At 62.4% G+C, this 19,366-nt stretch overlaps 1 protein-coding gene across 2 annotated transcripts in view; it reads right to left on the bottom strand.

The window, feature by feature from the left end:
• The window catches only part of GRAMD4 (GRAM domain containing 4), a 73,797-nt gene that overhangs the window by 45,175 nt on the left and 9,256 nt on the right, over window positions 1-19,366 (bottom strand). Inside the window, exon 1 of one of the 2 annotated variants that reach the window (XM_047785958.1) lies at window positions 15,595-15,693. The exons of the other annotated variant lie outside the window; for it this stretch is intronic. The gene's annotated coding sequence lies outside the window, so the exon portion shown is untranslated. Of the gene's footprint in view, window positions 1-15,594; window positions 15,694-19,366 lie in introns of those variants that run through there. 2 annotated transcript variants of the gene reach the window in all.

Raw genomic sequence — 19,366 nt, forward strand, 5'->3', positions numbered from 1 at the left:
CCATATGCTATCACTTACCTGTGGAAGCCAAAATATAACACAAATGGAATTCCCACCACAGCACAGTGGGTTAAGAACCTGGCTGCAGCAGCTTGCGTCACTGCAGAGGCATGGGTCTGATCCCGGGCACCATGGGCTAAAGGATTCAGTGTTGCCACAGCTGTGACTTAGATTGAACCCCTGACCCAGGAACATCCATATACCCCAGGGAGGGCCATAAAAATTAATTTTCAAAACTACAAGAATAAAATATGATACAAATGAATCTACTTATGAAACAGAAACAGATTCACAGTTACAGAGAACAGACCCGTGGTTTTCAAGGGGGTGGGGAGGAGGGGAGGTTGGGATTAGCAGATGCAAACCGGAATACAGAGGACAAACACCGAGCATGGGGAACGACATTCAACTACCCTACGATAAACCATAATAGAAAAGAACATTTTACTTTTTTTTTTCCTTAGGGCCACACCCGTGGCATGTGGAGGTTCCCAGGCTAGGGGTCCAATCAGAGCTACAGCTGCTGGCCTACACCACAGCTCACAGCAACACCGGATCCTTAACCCACTGAGTGAGGCCAGGGATCGAACCGGCAACCTCATGGTTCCTACTCGGATTCACTTCCGCTGCGCCACAAGGGGAACTCCGAAAAGAATATTTTAAAAGAATGTGTAAATATATGTATAACGGAATCACTTTGCTGTACAGTAGAAATTAATGTGATATGGCAAATCAACTATACTTCAATTTAAAAAGAGGGAGTTCCCTGGTGGCTCAGCAGGTTAGGGACCCAGTACCATCACTGCTGTGGCGTGGGTTCAATCCCTGGCCCAGGAACGTCCACATGTTGCAGGTGCGGCCAAAAAAAAAAAACAAACAGTGAGGTCTGTAGAGGCTGGCCACCCAGATCAAGGCCAGCGCTCCCCAAGCCTCGGCCTCCTGGCTTTAAGGTGGCGATAAGGAAGAGTGGTGCCCACCCTTGGGCACCAGGCTCAGAAGACCACAGGCCCTGGAGGGCGCTCCAGGCAAGGGGTGGGCAGCACATGCTAGGATGGGAGTGTGGGACCCCCAGACGCGAGGACAGCCCTCAGCACTGAGCTTTCATCCCCCAGGTCTCCCATGCACCGGGAAGCCTGCAGGGCCCCGCATCTCAGGCGAGAACGACAGGCTGCTCTCCCATCCCAGGTGTCATGTGTCCTGGCCACCCCGCTGAGAGGGAAGAGCTTCTATTAAACCAAATGACAGATGGGGACACTGAGGCTGGCGAGGCAGGGTGAAAGAGACGTGGCACATCAGGAACACAAACCAACCTCGCCGGGCTCAAGCCTGCACTTGTCCCAACTTCAGACACCCTGGCACCCCACCCTCCCTGGCCTGTGCCTCTATTAATGCATCCATCACACTGCACGAGAGCTCACAGCACCCCTGCCCAGGAACGGAGCAGGGAGCCTGGCAGAGGGGCCACACAAGTGTTTATTTAAGCAAAACAAAGCTAGCAGGGAAACTTAAGGTTTAGAAGCAAGTAGATTTAAAAAACAAAACAAAACAAAAACCCTCTGGGAGTTCCCACCATGGCTCAGCGGAAACGAATCTGACTAGTGCCCATGAGGACGCAGGTTCGATGCCCGACCTCGCTCGGTGATTTGGGGATCTGGTGTTGCCATGAGCGGTGGTGTAAGTCGCAGACTTGGCTCGGATCTGGAGTGGCTATGGCTGTGGTGTAGGCCGGCAGCTACAGCTTTGATTCGACCGCTAGCCTGGGAACCTCCATGTGCCTTGGGTGCAGCCCAAAAAAGACAAAAAATAAATAAACAAAGCCCCTCCGTGCTGTATAAGCAAATAAACCAAGCAACAGGAAATGCACACGGAAACTCATTTCTGGGGGAAGCATTCTTTTTCGAGTCTCGCCGTCACACAGCGTCCAGGACTGGGAAGACCCGGCCAGTGGGACAGCTGGGCGGACACTCCACCTGGACTCCCAGGCGTCGTAACGACTTGCTGCAGTCGCCCTGGCCCCGTTCCTAGAAGCAGAGAGGGGCTCCGGCTGGCTGCTGGCTGCAACCAGGCCGTCCTCCGAAGGCACCGCAGCCCTAGAATCCTGCCCCAGGCGGAACGCGCAGGCTGCCAAGCCTGTCCCCGGGAGGGGCTGGGCGGTGAGTGTCTTGGGTGTGGAGGGCCCCGTGGCCTGGGTCCTACTTCTCAACCCTGCTGCAGAGTCAAATGGGTGAGGCTCTAGGCCAATAAAGCATTACTTACAAAAACAGGCAGCAGCGGCTACATTTGGCCCGTGGGCCATGGCTGACTGTCCCTTGCCACAAGGCGATAAATGCCCAGCAGAACAGCAACTGTCACAGGGGCCCCGGTCCTTACTGGCCCTCACAGGGAACCGGGCCCTCACTCAGCACTTGGGTCCCACTTCCAGTGGCCCTGTCATCACACACTCGGGCATGGACCTCATCACCGGGCATCTTAGGGCAGGGGTGCGGGCAAGGTGCCCGTGGCAAGGCCGGCAGCCAGCGCTGTCCATGGGCCCCTGGGGCCAGAAGGACCTCAGGGAAGGAATCCCACACACTGCGGTCCCCTCTCTTCTGTCCCACCTGGACCGTGTGCCAGCACCCCCCCTGCCCCCAGATCCTGTATCCCACCAGGGGCAGAGGGGCTGGCCTCCTCCTCTGGAAAGCCCACCCATCGCTGGAGGCCACTGTCCACACTCGGGTCCCAGGCAGGCCCTTGCTCTGCAGGGACACGAAGTACCGTGGAAAACACCTCAGGAAACCAGGAGCCAGCCCTGACCCCGCCTTCCGCCCGGGACACCCACTCCACCCTCCAGGACTACGCACTGCACCCCCACGAAGGCTCCCCTGTCCCCACCGCACCCGGCTCAACAACAGGGATCCCACCCAGTCCCCACCTCCACGTCCGGGCCCCGCACTCAGCCTGGCAGAGAAGCAGTGGGCGAGGGAGGTGCATTTTAAAGGACACCCCAGGCCGGGGTGAATCCAGCACCAAAGTAAACCCACGTGACCTTAAACAGCCCGCGGGGGAAAAGAGCTTTGGGGTGCCTCCAAACCACTGGCCTGTGGCAAAGCTTCTTTTTTTAAACCTGGCTCAGCTGAGGCCGAGGGCTCCCTCCCGGCCCCACCTGGTCTCCCCGCAGCCCAAGCCCGGGAGCGTTACAGGCCCCGCGGGGCTGTCACGCATGCCTGCCGCTGAAGGCTCCCGGTGCATAAAACACCCCCCAGCGTGGAGAGGGGGCACCCGCCCTCCCTGCTTGGCTGGCCAAGAGAGGAACATGGCCCAGGCGGGGCCTGGCTGGCCGCCCTCCCTTCGTGGCTGGCTGTAAAACTCACACCTGTCGAAAAAGAGAAAACATCTCAAAACAACTTCTGTGTCCTCTTCGCACCTGCCGCCCAGGTGAGCGCCCAGTGGGTGGACGGTTCGGCCTTCCCCAAGGTCAGGCTGGCCTCTGCAAGCGAAACAAGATGAGCCGGGTCCACATCGCACGTGGGGCGGCGGTGGTGGTGACGGGGCACCGCCGGGCAGGCTGGAAGGCGCGGAGGAAACTGGCCAGAGCACCAGGGCCCTTCTGGGTCACGGCTGCTGGGGCGGGAAAAGGACCCTCCACCGGCCGGGCAGACAGGGCCCCGTGCGGGGCGGGAAGAGGACCCACGGACGGGAGAGCCCGGGCAGGAACGCCCAGCATGACCGCCCCCCCCCGCAGTCGCTTTACCAACAGCCGCGCCTCCGGGCGCCTCCAGGCCTCGCCTGCTGTCATCCCCACACCGCAGCCTCTGGGATGCTGGCCCCTCCCGCTCGTCTCTGGGCCTGGCACGTGCTGCTACTGCAGTGCCCCCCGCCCCCCTTTAGTGAGAAGAGGAAAGGGAAGTCCGGAGAGGCGGGTCCCGGCCAATAGACGTGGAAGATAGGAGTCCAGGATCTGGCCCTTCCTGCCGCCCACCCAGGACCGGCCCACAGGCCTGCTCGGGGAGAGGGGAGACCCCGGCTCTCAGAGGTCCGGCTTGGTCACCCGCAGAGATGGGGTTTCACCGAATTCTCAGCACACACTCTGGCCTGACTTTCTTCTCTTTCTTTTCTTACTTTTTGCTTGCTTGTTTGTTTTTTGTTTTTTAGGGCTGCACATGTGGCCCACGGACGTTCCCAGGCTAGGGGTCTACTCTGAGCTACAGCTGCCAGTCTACACCCCAGCCAGAGCGATGCGGGATCCTCAACCCACTGATGGAGGCCAGGGGTCCAACCTGCATCCTCATGGTTCCTGGCCGGGTTCATTACTGCTAAACCACAATGGGAACTCCCCGCTCTGGCCTGACTTTCAACATGCACGACCAGAAGCACAAACCACAGCCACAGGGGCCACAGAAAACATCACCTCGCTTCCTCAAAAAATTAAAACTAGGACTGCAGATACGATCCAGCAATGCCACGCCCCAGTCTGTATCCACCAGAACTGAAAGCTGGGACTTACACAGACACGTGCGCCCCCAAGTTCACAGCAGCACGACTCACCCAAGCCCAAAGGAGGAGGTACCCCAAGGACCCTCAACCAGCGAGTGTGGTCTCTACACACAAGGGATTACTACTCAGCCTTAAAAAAGAAGGAACTCCGGAAGTTCCTGCTGTGGCGCAGTGGGTTAAGAATCGGCCTGCAGAGGCTCAAGTTGCTGTGGAGGCACAGGTCTGACCCCTGGCCGGGGAACGTCCAGGGGCCGCAGGTGCAGAAATTCCAACACCTGCTACGACAGGGATGAACCTCGAGGATATTAGGCTCAGCGACACAAGCAGGTCACAAAAAGACAAACACCGTATGACCTCATTTACACGCGGCACCAAGTGGGGTCAAGTCCACGGGGACAGAAACTAGACAGTGGGGCCGGGGGCTGGAGGAGGGGGAGTGTTTAACGGGGACAGAGCTTCGGCTCGGGAAGATGAGTGCGTTCCGAAGGCGATGGTGGCGACGGGCACGAAATGAGGATGTCCCGATGCCATCGAGCTGTCCCCTTCCAGCGTCAGGCTTATGTACACGCCACAAACGCTAACGTCGTTTACCCTAAGCACTACGTGCGTTCTGCCGCGTTTGCATATACAGTGGGAGGGAGGGGGCCCATAAAACTCTAAAATAATCTACAAATCTAATGCGATTCCCCTAAACAGAGTAACGCAGGATTTTTTTTTTTTTTTTTTTTGGCCTCACCCTCTGCCCTGGGAAGTTCCAGGGCCAGAGACTAAAGCTGTGCTGCAGCCACAACACCCGATCCTTAACGAAAAGATTTTAAAGGAAGCCAGACCAGCTGGATCTACGGCTTATAAGGAAACATAAGCCAAGAAGTTGGGGAACCTCTGAAAAGCCAGCGTGCCGAGGGGAGACCAGCCCTGCTCCGTAAAACGTGGCACAGCTGCGGTCCGAAGGTACACGTGGGATGACGGCCCGTGAATCGACGGCAGAGCCACGGAGCAAACGAGACTTGCATTGAAACAGACCGGCCCCCATGGGGATCTGGGCCTTCTCAGTCGCCAGGGAGACACACGTCATTCAACAGGCGACGCTGGGATATTGGGGGCCTCGTGGAATCAGAGTGCTGAGCCGCAGCCCACGTCTTCCCCAGAGAGATTCACAAAGGACCACCGACCTCTGTGTAAACCGAGGAAAGGGGGGAAGGGGCCACGAGGGGACTGGGGGGCGGGGGGACTCAGAACCCCGGGGTCAGACGGGGCCTTTCTGAGCCAGACGGAATGCGCAGGAGGAGACAGAGCACACGTCCGCGTCCACAAGGCAAGACCCTCCGTAAGTAGGCAAAGATACATGGGAACCCAGGACCAAAAACACCTGCACCCCATGTTACGAAGGAGTAGTTTGTCTAACGTCGCAAAACAGCCCAGGAGAAAGATGGGCAGGAGAGGCAGAGAGTCCCCAGCAAAGGAAACACACGGCTCCTGATATGTGAGAGGACGATTAATCTTCACTGACAGAGACAGCAACACAAACTCAGCTCACATTGAGAAACCACTTCCCTAGACAGACTGGCCCAGACGCAGCGTGGGGGTTTGGGGGCCGGGAAACGGGGTGCCCCCCACCCCGGGAGTGGGGCAAATCGCAATTTTGCAAAAGCGAGTCAAATTGCACCCCTGCTTCCAGTGCCCTCTCCTACACACACCTGCAACGTGGCGAGCGGGCCAGTTGCTTTCACGGCAGCGTGGGGACCGTGACGGGCCGGGAGCAAGGCCCTGGGCCCTGGAGCTGCCCGCGTGTCCCGGGAAGGAGGGCGGCGGGGAAGGGGCAGGCCAGAGGGGGACCGGCTGGATGCCGAGTCCCCAGGGCGTGGGCTGGTCCATGGAAGCGCAGTTCAAGACGGACGCCAAGGAAATAAGAAGCATTCAAATAAAACAGGGAAACCAAACCAAAAACTAAACAAGGCCCTCGCTCTCCACTGCAGGACATTCCTCCGGGCTCTCAGCCTGGGGTCCAGGAGCCTCTGGGGTCCCCACGACCCTGCCAGGGCCCCAGGAGGCCAGGCCTACCTGACGACAATCCTGAGACACGGTCTGGTTCCCCGCTTGGCCTCGCGAGGCCCCGGGGGTGACGGGCGGCGGGGGACAGGAGATGCCAGCTGCCCTCAGTTGCCCAGACCCGCCAGGGCCTGCGAAACTGCCAGAGCCCCTTCACTAATTCCCCCTTTATTGGGGGAAAATAATGATTTTTTAAAAACAAAAACACACTATTTATGTTAACATGTAATGGGCTTACAGTTGGCAGTTTTTGATAAATATTTGTAGATTTCTTCGTTTTAATTTCTTTTTTTTTTTTTTTTGTCTTTTCTAGGGCTGCACCCGCAGCATACAGAGGTTCCCAGGCTAGGGGTCTAATTGGAGCTGTAGTCCCCGGCCTACACCACAGCCACAGCAACGCAGGATCCAAGCTGCGTCTGCACCTACACCACAGCTCACGGCAACGCTGGATCCTTAACCCACTGAGCGAGGCCAGGGACTCAAACCTGCCACCTGATGGATTCGTTAACCACTGAGCCTCGACAGGAACTCCCCCTGTTTTAATTTCTAACACGGGAAAGAGCAGCGGCTACAGCCCACATAAACGGGCCTGCTGGTGACCTCGCTAACTCATGACTAAAGGGGTTCCAGGACCAGAGTCTGAGAACCCCCAGGCCCCCGCTAGGTGATTCTGAAGAGGAAGTACAGGGACAGGCTCGGACACCGTATCCAGGGAGTGCCCCAGTCAGCCCAGGGCTCCCCATGACCTTGGCCTGGCCTTGGGCAGCTGCAGCTGGGCCCTGGAGAGGTGGGAGGTAGCTGGGCCCTGGGCTGAGGACAGCGGGCACGTGTCGGGCCGAGGGCCCTGGGCCTGGCTTCTCTGACACGTCGAGGAGACAGTTCACGGCAGGAGCTGAGCTCTGCTGGAGCAGAAAGATAAGATGACCACGGCCGAGACTCCTGGGGTCAGGGAGAGCCCCCAACTACCCATGCGCAGACTCCTGGGGTCAGAGATGGAGGGGGCGCCAGGCCACAGTCAGTCCGGAACCGTCCCAGCTCCCCTTGCTCTGGAATCCATCGCGGCCAGAAGATGCCCACGCATCTCGGGGAGGGTCCTGGGTCAGGTGTGAGAAATAAAACGACATAATTGGCCAAAGAAGACAACCACCCGGAAACCCATCCTGTGTAAGTGGCTTCAATCCCCTTCTTCCCGCCCCCACCACCCCCGGGGGTGGGGGAGACGACACCCGCCCCGCATCCTCTTTCAGGCGCGTTACTGCTCTGCTTCTGCCTCAGATACACACGCGCCTTCTCACAGGCTGTGCTGGGGCTCCGACAATAAATGCACACCTGTTTCCAGTCTTTGCCTCCTTGAAACACGCTTGCTTTCCACAGGGGCGAGAATCGGGGAACGCTGCCTTCAGCCCCCGGCTGGTCTAGTGACGAGGCCTCCCGGCTTTCACGCAGGCTGCCCAGGTTCGAGTCCCGTGCCGAGAATCAGGGTCTCATCAAAACGTCCCTCACTGCTGTTTCTCCCCGGCATCACTATCGGGGGGTCTGTGTCCACAGGCACAACCTTGGTGGGGGGCAGAGAGCTGGCCACGGGCGTGGGGCAGGCTGGACGGCAAGATGGGCCTGTGGTCCCGCCCCCCCCCACACACCCCCCCCCCCCCAGGATCCTTGCACGGATCCTTTTGGAAACACTCTGGTGCCTTCCATCACCCAGCTTCCCGGCAGCTCTGTGGGGAGAAAGCGCCTCCGGCAGCGGCCACGAGACACGCCCGGGATTTTCCTCGATCCGGCTCAGAGGCGATCCCCACGCGGGGAGGGCCTTCCCCCAGTCCCTCTCCCGCCAGGTCCTTAAAACACACGTGCCCGCGTCAGGACGACGACGACGACGGGGCAGGACGCACTGGCCGGTGTGGCTCTGCCGCTGCAGGTGGCTGGTCGGCAGAAGCCCTTGCGTCTCCATCCTCCAGAGACCCGAGGGAACACAGCAAGCGCGGGTTACGGCTCTGGGTGACCTTAACTCGGAAAACTGACCATCCCACAGCACGACTAAGAAAGTCATGGCTCAGGGTCTGAAAGGCCAAGGCCTCTGCATCCTACATAATGAATAACACGACAACCAACACACACACACACACACACACACGCCCCGCCACCCACGCCCAGGGCGCCCGCAGCAGGAAAGCCCGGCCCAGCCCCCACCCACAGCCACAGGGTCCCACAGTCTCCCTGCTAAGGATCCTCTCAAAGTCAGGAAGCTGCTGACCTGACCCCACGGCTCGGTCAGCCCGGTCCCCACACTCCCCTGGGACCTTCTTCCTGCCCCACACCTCCAAGGGCTGCGAAGCACCGGGCTCTGGACCCCACGGGCCCCCGCCCAGCTCACAGCCAACCCCCCATGGGCCTTCAGGGGAGGGCAGGTCTCACCTTGGGCACCACACACCTCTGTGCTCAGGTCTCCAGCCCTTCACGCCTCACCTGTCCCCTGGGCCTGACCGTACGGCCGCCTGGGGCCCCCACAGGCCTGCTCTGTCCCCACTTGCTCTGCGGAGGGCTGTGGGGACGGCTTGTAGCAGCAGCTGCTATTTCCGATATCAGGTACACCTGCCCCTCAGAGGCGCTCCCTGCCGGGCCGCACGCCCCCATCAGCCCACGGGGTCTTCCCACCCTACGGTGGAGGGTGCGGCCTTCAGGGCGGCTCCTGCCCCAGGCTCTCTGCCCACCCCCAGCTCAGCTAACCAGAGCCCAACCTCCTGGCCCCCAGAGCAGCATGAGCCCAGCCTCAGCAAATCCTAGCAAATCAGACCCAAACCAGCATCACATGTGAGGCAGGAACCGGGAGGCTCTCCCGTCGGACGCAGCGCAGACGATTCGGTACCTGGTAGCCGGCAACCTCAGGCAACAAAACCCACGCACGAGACAGACTCCCTCCCTCCACAGCAGCGTTCCCAGACTCCACTGACCAGCGCAGGACGAACAAACATCTCACGAGAACTTTGGGCCGAGTGCGGCCGAAACCAAGGCTGCTGTTGTCCTTCCAAAAACAGAAAAACACAACTAAGCAGACCAGGCCACCTGCCACTGCATCCGAAAGGCGGCTGTGAAAGCAGATAAAATGGATAAAACCTGCATGTCATTTAAACTTGCCCCCAGAATAGTCACCTGCACATAAGGCCACAGCCATGTGTGTCCTAATTAAAACCCGAACCCGGCCCAAAGCTCCTGAAACCCGAGAGGCAGACGGCCCCGCGGGCACCCTCCAGGTCCAGGCCAGGGCCCAGCCCACCTCATTCCCACACTCTGTAGGGGCTCCGGGTCATTTCCCTTTAGGAAGACCCAACATTCCCCTGCAACAGTCTCCCTTTAACAAATGAGCAGAGCCTTGCCTGCGCAGGCCTCCTGCCAGGCCCAGGGCACCGGGTCTGTGCCGCTGGCTCCAAGGCCCGCCCCCGGCCAGGCCGCGGGGCTGCTCTGGCCCGGCCTCCGGCATCCAAGGAACCCTCTCGTCTGCTCGCCTGCTGGAGCCACTTCACGGCCCTCCCCGTCCAAAGGTTCACAGGTCTGGCCCTGGATTCCCCGGGGAGGGCAGGACGTGGAGGCGGCGGGCGCGGACGCTGGCGTAACCAGACTAACAGGTTGGCAACAGCGAGCAGGGTGGGTCCCGGCCCCACCTGGGCTGGCAGCTGAGTCGCTCCTGCAGCAGCAAAGCCCTGCAGCGTGGAGGCCTCCGTGACCATGGAAGAGGCCCCAGGATGATAAACCAGCGCCGTCTTTGGGGCCTAACCCCCCACTACCGAGGGGGAATGAAATTCCATCAGCTGGTTCAGCTGAGGAGAAAGACCCCGTAACCCCCCGCCCAGCACAGCGTCCCTGCCCCCCACGCCACCAGGACGCCCGGCTCCACCACCCAGGGGAGGGGGAGGGCCCTTCAGCGATCACGCAGGTGCTGTGGCAGCTGGCCTGTGACCCTGTGGGAAAGGCTGCCCTGACACCCGTCACCTCACACGCTCACACCTGTGCAAGCTGACCGCTCTGGCCTCACGGATGTGACTTAACCAGGTGAGATGCCAAGCCTGGCGCTCTTGGTAGGAAGCTGGGCCGGGCACTCGGCGTGCTCCTGGCCAGGCCAGGAGAGGTGGCAGAGAAGCCCCTGCACACTCGGCCCCCGACCTCCCCTCAGAGGGCTGGGCCTGCGAACGCCTGACCCTGACGGCGTCCACTCAAGCCTGCCCGTAAGGTCAACCCATGTGGGATGCGAGGGCAGGGGTGGCCAGCCTCCCCCCCCACCAGGCCCCAGGCCCATCCACTCCTCCCCCTGATGCCACCTCCTCAGCATCCTGGGCGAGCCCACGAGGGGGCGGAGGGTTTGATGCTGGAGCCCAGAGGGCTCAGCTCAGCTGCTGCCTGGGGACCAGGGGCCCTTCATCCCTCACCTCGGTCGGGTGGGGTGGCCCTGCCTGCGTGGCGGGGGCTCAGGGGTTCTCTGTGCTTCCCTAGCTCAGCCCCACCCCTACCCAGGCACAGGGGACCCGCGACGATTCGGAGACAGTGACCAGGAGAGCAGCTCCCTGGCAACCGCCTGGTGGCTGAGGCTGGAGCAGGCACAGGGAGGGGTTGGGGTGCAGAGGCAGGAAGAGGGGCCCCCAGGGCCGTGCCAGGGGCAGAGCTGCCTGACGGGAGCCGGTTCTCCTCTCAGACTACTCACTCTCTGGGCCCGAACCCGGAACGTCGGGGCATCAGCTCATCTTCCAGAGGCACCGGCAGCCCAGACCGGCCCTGAGGGCCGTGCTGGGAGGCCCTTCATTAAAGGCAGCGCCACCGCCCAGGACTCGGGGCTCCGAAGAGGCTCCTCCGAGGCAACCGCAGGAAAACCCTCGCCCAGAGGCCAGGCCAGCCCGCCCCTCAGACGGTTCTGGAAAGGCGGCCGTGAGCCCCGTGGGGGCGGGGGGAGTCCACTCTCCTCCCCCCCCCTCAGCAGTTTCGAACCCCCCCTGACACCTGAAAACTCACCTCTGCACCTGCCGCCTCCCTCCCCAGGTCCAGGAGACGCCTGCACACGCGTCTCTGGTCTGCGGGCCCCACACCAGGAGGGGCTCGGACCCGCTTCCTGGGATGCTTTGCCTCAGGACGGTTCCCCCCCCGCCAGCCCCCTGTGCCACCACAACACCCCAGGTCTGCAGGGCTCCGAGCTGCCCCTTCCCTCCCAGGGGAGCCCCTCACCCAGGAGCAGCCCCACCACACCGGGAGCTCCTCCCAGGGCCACTTCTCCCCCCAAAACTTCTGGAAACACCCCACCCTGCCTGGGCTGATCCCCAGAGGTTCCTCACCCCCCACGGGGCTCCTCTGAGGGGCCGGCCTGCCTCCCCGCTCCCCTCTCCCTACACCCCACGCTTCCCTGAAGGCACCTGCCCCGGCCTAGCAGGCTCTCTATCCACACCCGCCCGCCCCGCCCAGCCCACCTCCGCCAGCCCTTGAAGCTTCCATCACGCGGCGGGATGGGCAGGACACGCCCAGCACACATCGGGCCCAGGATGAAGCCCCAGCGCTGAGGCTGAGGCGGTGCAGGGTCAGCCAGAGGAAGGGGCCCTCGAGAAACAAGGGGGCTGGAGACAGCGAGCCGGGGGCTGGGGGCACAGAGCTGAGACCCCAAGCTGGTTGACGGGGGTCAAGGGCAAGCCCCCAGCTGCTGTTTCCATGGCGAGCCCAAGGGTGCCTAGTATGCTAAAAATAACTAAATAGACAGACAGGAGGCTCTCGAGTGACCTAAGAAGGCCACATATGTGGCCCCGGGACTATGGCCTCTCCAATTCAATGCCCCTGAGGTCCAAAGAATGAAAAACAGATTCAGCCCCTAAGTCTCCCCTCAAAAGTCTCCCCCAGACCAACATGCAGGGCTCTGGAAGAAGCCACTGAGGGCAGTGCCGCCCCACACCTCCCTTCCCACCAAGGGCTACCCCCGCCCAAAGGAGCGCGGCCTGCGTCCAGCAACCCCCTCCCGCACCGCCGCCAAACCACGAAGGGCCCGCAGAGCAACTGCCAAATGGACCGCAGCCGCGCACCCCTCTTCTGCATCTACCCGAAGGCCTCGCGACGAGTGCGCACAGCCGGGACACCTGCTGGGACGCTGGCGGCTGAACCTGAGGGTTGGGGGGGGGGCGCTGGGCGGCTGGGACTCGGGCCGCGGCTCAGGCGCGTCGGGTCGGGATCATGAGGACTTTGTGCGCGTCTCCGGAGGTTTGCTCGTCCACGCTTGGGGACAAGGACAGGCTTGCCAGTCAGGCAACAAGGATTCTGTGCTACTGAGGCAGAAACATGATTTGCAAGCACTTGAGAACAGTGACGTGAAAACCAGGGCCTTTATGTTTTTGTCCCAATGATTTCTTTTTTAAAAAAAAAAAAAAACCCTACACAGAGAGCGTTTTAATTTAGGTTATGTTGGTGGCACGAAAATAATCACGGAGTCGGGTTTGTGTCTCCTAATTATACAGAATTTAGGACAAAATATTCATGCGAGTGATTCTGAAATACTTTATAAATAGGTCATAATAGGCTCTTTATTGCCAAGATTTTTCAACTTGGTGCAGCAGGGCCAGCCTCTACATGCGGCACCAGCAACAGGCAGGAAGCCAGCGGTGACCCCGTGACAGCAGCCACGTCCTGGCAGCACGGGGTCGGACCGGCTGAGAATCGGCCTGAGCCTGGTTTGTAGAAGCCGGTGGAAGGGCTGGTCCCCAGAAACGTCGGGCAGGGAATTCCAAGACCCCCGGGATGGAAACCAGCTTTGATCTCGCATCTCCTGCTGCTGGAGAAGGATGAGGCTCCCCCCTGGTCTGACCCAAACCGAAGGGAGAAACCATTTGGGGGAGAAACCGCACCCGGCCCGGCCCCAGAAGGGAATGACCGAGTTCGCCACGCGGCCACGGCCGGGGCTCGGCGACCTGTGACTCAGCGCAAACGACTGTTTCTAATCACACCATCAGGCGGTCAATTATCCAAGATACACTCTTGCCTCACTTAAAAGGAGACGACGGCTGGTGACCTCCCATCGGCAGGGCGGGGGCAGGGAGGGGCCCTGCGCCCAGGCAGCCCGGGCGGGGGAGGGACAGGCATCAGCGAGTCCTCAAACACGCCCCGTGCCCTCGGCCAGGCGCTGGGGACCCCGGGAAGACACAGTCCTGCCGGCCACCGTGGAGCCACAGTTAGAATGTCCCATCCACGCCACCTGACCCTCTTGGAGGTGCAGGAGCGGGACCCGGACACAGGCCTCTGGCGGGGACAGAACCAGGGACATGGGCAAGGCCCTGCTGAGATTCGGTACATGGGGCCCAAACTTCAATCCATTGTCTGATGCAGCAGCAAAGTTAACTCAGGTCCTGAATCAGAGCAGGAAGAGGGATTTCATAGACACACACACACACACACAGCCACACACACACAGCGCAGGAAGAGGGAACGAGGGCCGGGAGCACTACCTGCAGCCCGACGGCTCCAGGCCCCTGGCTCCCATTCCGGGCCCCGCCTTCTCCTGCTGACTTTTTTTTTTCTTTTTGGCTGCACCACGGCAGGTAAAGTTCCTGGGCCAGGAATCAAACACACACCACAGCCGAGACCCGAGCCCCAGAAGTGACAACGCTGGATCCCTGACCGCTAGGCCACCAGGGAACTCCTCCAGCTGCTTTTCTTAACTAGAAGCCTGGCCATCATCCTCAGGTGTCCTCCCTCCCAGCCCCTCTGTCCCCATCCCCGCTGGGCCAGGCCCATCCCCTGCGGCAGGTACGGCAGGTACGCGATTGCTTCTCCCCCCCATCTCCCACCAAGCCACCCAAGCTGGGCCGGCCACAGTCACGAGCAGCAGCAGACACCCTCCGCCTGTGATCCGCCCACAGCGGCCACCCCAGGCCGGGGCCACATACACAGTGACCACGTCCCAGGTGGGGGTCACCTTCTCCTGGAGGTCAAGGAGTCCCCGCCCACCCCAGCCCCTTCTCAGCTCTCCGCTGGAAGACGAGGTGTCCCAGGGGACGCAGAGCAGAAAGGCATGGACAGGCCTCCCCGGTCAGGGTGGGGACAGTGCCTGTGGCCCCACAGCTGTGTGGGCCCGACTCCCAGCTCTGCCCTTCCTGCCTTGGGGAGGCCACCAAGGGCGGGGGGGACACATCAAGGCCCTGCTGAGTGCCGGTCGCTCGGCCACCCAGGGCAACAGCACTGGGCGATGGTGGCCTTTGGAATGACCCGGCCTCTCCGGCCCAGGCCTGCCCTTGAGGAGCTCAGGTCTAGCTCACAACGTGCAGGGGGCAGGGCCGGATAAGGGTCACAAGGCCTGGCAGCGGCAGCCGTACCACAGGTGCTGGCAGGACAGCCTCTCTGGGAGGTGGGGGAGCCCTGGGGAGTGGGCCAGGCACAGGAGTTAAGGGTCCATGTGGGGCCCACCGCGGGGATCAGAGATCTTTGGAAACAAGCCCAGCAGGAGCGGGCAGGTGGGCCGTGGACAAGGGCATGGGCCCTGGGGGCAGGGGGCCACTTCCGCCACCTGCTGGGACCCCCCCAGACTCCCACTTACTCTTCTGCAAAGTGGGAGCAACGTGGCCCCTTGCAGGGTGATTTGGGGGTGGCAGCCACCCACATATGGCCCCCGGTACGCAGCAGAGCCCAGACACCAGCAAGCCCTCTCATCCTCTCCCCGGAGCATCTTCAGGCAGCCGACCTGTGTCCCCAAACAGCCCAGTCCCCACCCGGGCTACGTGAGGCGGGGCCCCTGCCACGCAGGGCTCCCCTCCCTTCCCGACCTGGGACTCATCCTAAGAGGCCAGTTATCCAAGCACAGAAGCAGCTAATCTGACTGCAAAAGATCAGGCTGAGGCTTTTCAAAAGTTTAGCCAGGGGCTGGCGAGAGGCCACGCTCCCCCTTCCTTGGTCCCATCCTCCCCGCCGCCGCCCCCCACCTCAGCCCACAGGAGACATCAGCATGAGGGCTGGGTGCCCAGAGAGCCAGTCGGGCTGGCCTCTCGCAAACACGGACAGAGTGGACCCCAGCATCCTGCATCCCTTCCTGATGCCACCTGCTGCCCCAGGCCTCACACGCACCTGTCAGATGGTGGTGGCAATGCTGCCGGGTCACGGGGCCTCGGCTCTTTCCTCCACTCCCTCCCCCCGCTCTGGGCTGGGCAGAGAGCAGCTGAGGGCCAGGGGGGCAGGTGTCCCAGGCCCGCCCACCCTGAGCGCCAGCATCCTTGAGGTCCAGTTTAGAACGCTGCCCGGGCAGCCCAGGTGGAGGCACGGCCTTGCCCCCCGGCCAGCACAGGCGGGCTGCCTTCCCCCAGGAGGGGTGTGACCTCGGGACACAGGCTGCCAGGGCGGGGGCGGCGGGGGCCCAGCCCTGCCTTCCCCCCACCGTCACTCTCATCCTGCCAGCAGCTCACCCCACCCTCATGCCCAGGGCTTTCTGGCGTTGACTCATATTTCACTTCCTCTCCCCCAAACGTGCTGGCGGCTAAGTCACACCTCCGCAGCCCCCGCCTCTGGGCAGGCTGGGCGCAAAGGAGCAGGACGGCTGCAGGTGGACTCTGCCCTCCACAGCCCACCTCCGGGTTCGGGTTGGCACCCTTGGGGCCCCGCGCCTCCCCTCCCCCTCCGGCCCCCCTACCCAGTCTTCGAGGCTGACACCTTACTTCGCACGCATCCACACAGTTCCCTGCTTTCTTAAGCAGCGGCTGTGGAACAAAAGACGGCTTTCTTCCTGATCCAGGATGCGGGCAGGGTGGGGCCTGGGGGAGCACCTGGCCGATGCGCGCCACCCAGCAGGCAGCCTTGGCCACGGGCCCTCGGAGTGGCCTCCCGCCCGGGCCACCTGCCTTGTCCCTGACCTCTCTGGATGGAACTGGGAAGGGCTGCAGACACAGTCCCTGGACACCAAGCCTGGAGGCTGAAGCTGGCACTGGACCCCCAGGACGTGTCCGGAGGGTCTGGGAGGAGCCCGCGGCAGGGACCTCCAGGGATGAGGGGCAGCAGCACCCAAGCAGTGGGGCTCCCCACCCCCCGCCGTGAACCCCCACTTCCGCTTCTGGCACGAGGTCCTTGTTGAGAGATGGTTCAGACACCTCCCCGGCGTCTCAGCAGCGGCTGGGGGACAAGACACAACCGCCAGCCTGTGGCCTCTGTGGCAACCCCGTGGGCGGGAGTAACCGTCCAATGCTTCTCAGACGAGATTCTGGGTTTGTGGTAGTGAAGGTTTGTGTGCCTCGTAGACAACTCAAGCCCCTTCCGAGTTTTAAATGCCAAACTCCCTGCGGAGGCACCAGTGACACACACCTTCCTGCCTCTGCCACCCCACGTGCCCCCTGGGCCGTATCGCCCTCGGCTCCCGCCCCCTGCGCCATCACCGGCCAGACTGGCCCCCCCCACACAGATGCTATCCCAGCCCGTGGGCACCAGGCAGCCCGCGAGGCCAGAGCCCTGCATCCTGAGGTGGGAAATGCATCTCCAGGCCACAGCGGCCTGTGGCCATCGCAGGCGACCTAGCGGACCCTCGGATCTCAAGCCAGACAGCAGGAGGGCTCAGCAAGGACCTGGGATGGACGCGCCCAGCAAGGGGGCAGGGAGGCCGGGCAGCAGGCGGCCTCCACTGGGAAGATGAGCTTCACGCCCAGGAAGGGCGCCCAGGGAAGGCACCCCGGGCCCAGGGCAGCCCCCACCCATCCAGCCCCCGGCCAGCGCCGCCCGCTTCCTGAGGCTCCCCCTCCCAGGACAGGGGAGACCTGGCACCAGCTCGGTGAGGCCTCAGCCCCTCAGCAGGATGCCCCCCAAGTGGGGGGAGACAGGCAGCCATATGTCCCATGCCCCCCACCCCCCAGGGCCCATCCTGCCCCAGCAGAGGTGTGGCCATTCGATCCTGGGGCTCCAGGATCCCCGGGTGGGAGCCGACTGATCAACAGACCCCACACCAGCCCCAGCGAGTCCCGGGGAGGCCAGCACGGTGACCCGTGGCCCCACCTGGCCGGACCGGCCCACCCACCTCTCCTCAGGCGAAACCCTCTCTGTCCTGCCAAACGGCCCCCATGCCCCTTCTCTCACCCCTCTAGCCCACCCCCCGACCCGAGGCCCCTCTGCCCACCTCTCCGCCTTCCCCGTCTCCCTCCTGCCGCGTGCCCCCCGAGGGCCATGGCCTCAACCATCATTCACTGTGGTGTGGTCCCCAGCACAGAGGGACACGGGGAGGGGACAGGCGGCCTGAGCCAGGTCGTCCAGGCAACAGGGGGCAGCGGCTGGGACCCCTCCCAGACCCACAGCAGAAGATTGGCCAAGACCAAGAAAATGAGATGGGGGTCCTCGCAGACCCCCAAAACCCTGTGTGGAAAAGAGTCACCAACACGTGCAGACAGCACTGACACGTAAATGGCACCTCCCCAGGTGTGTAAACGGCACGGTCTGCACTGCAGCCCCTCCCACAGCCACTCTGCTGCCCAAGGGCCCCTCAAAGCGATGGCCACTGTGGGTGCCACCCTCAGAAACCAGGAGCCACTGACCCCGCCCGCAGAGGCCCAGCCCCGTGTCCTGTCCACCGTCCTTCTCATTTTATCTCCAAAGGGACAAAAGCACCGCCATTCCAGGGTCTTCCAAGCCCGCCCGGGGGGCCGCTCCTTTTTCTCCCGAAGCACAAACCCTGCCAAGTCCCCCCCCTGTGGTGGCGCTCAGCCCCTCCTCCTCAGCCCCGGGACCCTGGTGCCCGCCCCTGCCCACCGTCTCGGCCCTGCCAAGGTGGCCCCTGGCTGCCTCTCACCCTCCCCGCTGCTCGGAGTGCTCAGAAGCCTCCAGCTGAAGCCCTCCGGCCCCCAGGCCCCCGCACGAAACAGGAGGCGGTACGGGCCGAGTCAGCCAGCGCGAACTTGCCTAGGTCTGTTCCTTCCAGAAAGGAGCCTGCCCTGGTGCCCCCGCCACCCTGCAGAACCACAGGCAGAGGGCTGCTCTCCCTCCAAAGGCTGTCGCTCCCACTGCCGCGCCAGTTGCAGGTGGGGGGGCCCGGGGTCCGGCCAGGACCTGCATCAGTGATGCCTCTGAGCTCCGGAGGGTCCTGCTGACTGCCCTTCTCCCGCCACTGAGGCCGGGTCTCCAGGGCGTGTTCAAAGCCAGCCCCGCTTTCAAATTTCAAAGGGATGCCACATTTGTGCCTGTCTGCACAGGCCTGGGGTGAGCGGGCACAGAGGGGAGGCCCCTGGTTCTCTTCTTGTCTCCCCACGGTCACAGACCTTCTTGGAAAGACATGACCCCTGGTGGCCCCCGGCCTCTGTGGGGCCTGGGCAGAGAGTACCCATCGGCCTGCACTCCAGCGGCACAGCGCGAACCCAGAGGACAGAGACGGATGCTGCCTGTCAAGCCACTTCCCAGGGCCCTGCGGCAACAGTGCAGTCCTGCTCTGCGGGGACAGGAGAGCTGGACCAGCAAGTCAACGGTGGCAAGGCGGGAGCCCGGCTCCCACGGCCGGGAGGGGACTGACTCACCGGCAAGGGGACAAGGGGCCCTGTGGTCACGACTACGGGTCGTGTCACTAGGATGAACTCACACCTCACTCGATGCACACACAGAAGGAGTCACGGGCGTGTGCTTACGCCCAGCCAGTGCACACGCGAGCACTTCCTGCGCTGTCAGCCGGGGGGCCCAGAGCAGCGACACCCCAGCAGCCCCAAGCCCAGGTTTTGGTTTCTAAAACCAGTCTCCAGTCAAGGGAGCCAGGCTCCTGGGAGGACTGGCTGCTTCTGGGGCTGCGAGCACCGGTCATGGAAAGTGAGGACGGGTCCCCATCACCCCACGTGACCGGGCACGGCAACCGAACCTGGAAGCCACCTGAGGGAGTGCCCTGAGG

The sequence above is a fragment of the Phacochoerus africanus genome, chromosome 7, assembly GCF_016906955.1.
Source record: "Phacochoerus africanus isolate WHEZ1 chromosome 7, ROS_Pafr_v1, whole genome shotgun sequence".
NCBI lineage: Eukaryota > Metazoa > Chordata > Mammalia > Artiodactyla > Suidae > Phacochoerus > Phacochoerus africanus.